This window comes from Oryx dammah, unplaced genomic scaffold (genome assembly GCF_014754425.2).
Source record: "Oryx dammah isolate SB20612 unplaced genomic scaffold, SCBI_Odam_1.1 HiC_scaffold_2, whole genome shotgun sequence".
Lineage (NCBI taxonomy): Eukaryota > Metazoa > Chordata > Mammalia > Artiodactyla > Bovidae > Oryx > Oryx dammah.
In genome coordinates, this window is record NW_024070186.1 from 18,122,298 (window position 1) to 18,124,643 (window position 2,346).

Here is a 2,346-nt window from a genome sequence, read left to right on the forward strand (position 1 = left end):
ATGGAATACTATTCAGTAATGAAAAAGAATGAAATAATGTCATTTGCAACAACATCGATGGACCTAGACATTATCATACTAAACAAAGAAAGAAAAAGACCATATAACTTATATGTGGACTCTAAAATATGACACAAATGAACTTATCTATGAAACAGAAACAGACTCCCTGATGTAGAGGACAGAATTGTGGTTGCAAAGGAGGAGGGGAATGGAGGATAGATAGACTGGGAGTTTGGGATTAGCAGATGCAAACTATTAGATAGAGAATGGATAAATAGCAAGGTCCTACTGTGTAGCACAGGGAACTATATTGAATATTCTGTAATAAACGATAATGGAAAAGAAAAAAAACTCCCTCTCTCCAGTTCTGTGACTTTAAACGTCATCAGTATGCTGACAATCCTATTTTTTTTTCTCTCAAATCCTTACCTAGCCCGAGTTCATGTATCCAGTGTCTATTTAACCTTATTACATTTAAGCATGTCATAATTTTTAAAGCTACCACTTGTACAGGGCTTAATATGAACCAGATATTTGTCCATTTAAACTTATATTCCATGAAGCAGATCCCTCTACAACTGCAATTATCAAATGAAAAAACGAAGGCACAGAGAGTTAATACCTTACTTAAGATCAAATTCTTAGTAAGTCAAAAGTAGTAAATAAACACAAAGATATTGATGTGCTAGACAAAGACGTGCTAGTTTTTGAGTGGAGGACGGTATCCGAGTAAGCAGTGGGTTTATTGGTGGTGTGTTCATTAGTGATTTTTTTAATGACCATTACTTTCATATTCATTGTTAACTTTGGGATTAGATAATAAATACATGGGGAATGAAAGATTCTCTGTAGTAACTTTATCACATAATTGTTTGGATTACATGAGATAACACTATCATATATTAGGATTTTGACATATAGTATATGTTAAATGTGTGAGTGCATTGTGTATCCGTTTGAAAGGCTTTATACCAATGTCTAGTCAAAGCTATGGTTTTTCCAGTAGTCATGTATGGATGTGAGAGTTGGGCTATAAAGACAGCTGAGTGCCAAAGAATTGATGCTTTTGTACTGTGGTGTTGGAGAAGACTCTTGAGAGTTCTTTGGACTGCAAGGAGATCCAACCAGCCCATCCTAAAGGAAATCAGTCCTGAATATTCACTGAAAGGACTGATGCTGAAGCTGAAACTCCAATACTTTGGCCAGCTGATGAGAGAAACTGACCCATTGGAAAAGACCCTGATTCTGGGGAAGCTTGAAGGCAAGATGAGAACTGGATGATAGAGGATGAGATGGTTGATGAGAGGTTGGATGGCATCACTGACTCAATGGACGTGAGTTTGTGCAAGCTCTGGGAGTTGATGATGGACAGGGAAACCTGGCGTGCTGCAGTCCATGGGGTTGCAAAGAGTCAGACACGACTGAGCGGCCAAAGTGAATTGATACCAGTGTTAACAGAGATTATTTCTCATTGGTTTATATTTTTTAAAGTTAACTTTTTTTTCATTTTCTTTTTAAAAATTGAAATATAAGTAATTTACAAAGTTATGTTAGTTTCAGGTGTACAGAAAAGTAGTAATTCAGTTATACAAATATATATATACTTTTTCTTAAAAGTTGACATTTTTAATGCTAATTTTCTACCTATATTATTCTTTTTTTCTTGTGTGCATGCTCAGTCACTTCAGTGATGTTCAATTCTTTGCAACCCTATGAACTGTAGCCCGCCAGGTTCTTCTGTCTATGAGGATTCTACAAGCAAGAATACTGGAGTGGATTGCCATAGTTAATATGTTTTACTGTAAAACAAAAAGTGAAGCAGTATAAAAAGGGTTGTTGTTCTGCAATCATGTCCAACTCTGCAGCCCCATGGACTGTAGCACCTAGGCTTCCCTATTCTTCGCTATCTCCCAGAGCTTGCTCAAACTCATGTCCATTAAGTCAGTGATGTCATCCAACCATCTGGTTCTCTGTCATCCCCTTCTCCTCCTGCCTTCAATCTTTCCCAGCATCAGGGTCTTTTTCAATGAGTTGGCTCTTAAGATGCATAATTCTCTCAATATTTTAGTGTGTGTCTCTTCCCCTGTATTTGGAAAGGGAAATGGCCTGAAGAACCCCATGGACAGAGGAGCCTGGCATGCTACAGTCCATGGGGTCACAAAGAGTTGGACATAACTTAGGGACTCAACAACAAATCTTCTACATTATTTTGAATCCCTATTTGTTCATATTTATTTTTCACAAAAAATAGGACTATACTGTGCACACTAATTGACTGATTAGAAATTCATGCAGTTTTGGAACCTGAGATGTATATGTATATAGGTTGTAATCAGAAGGATG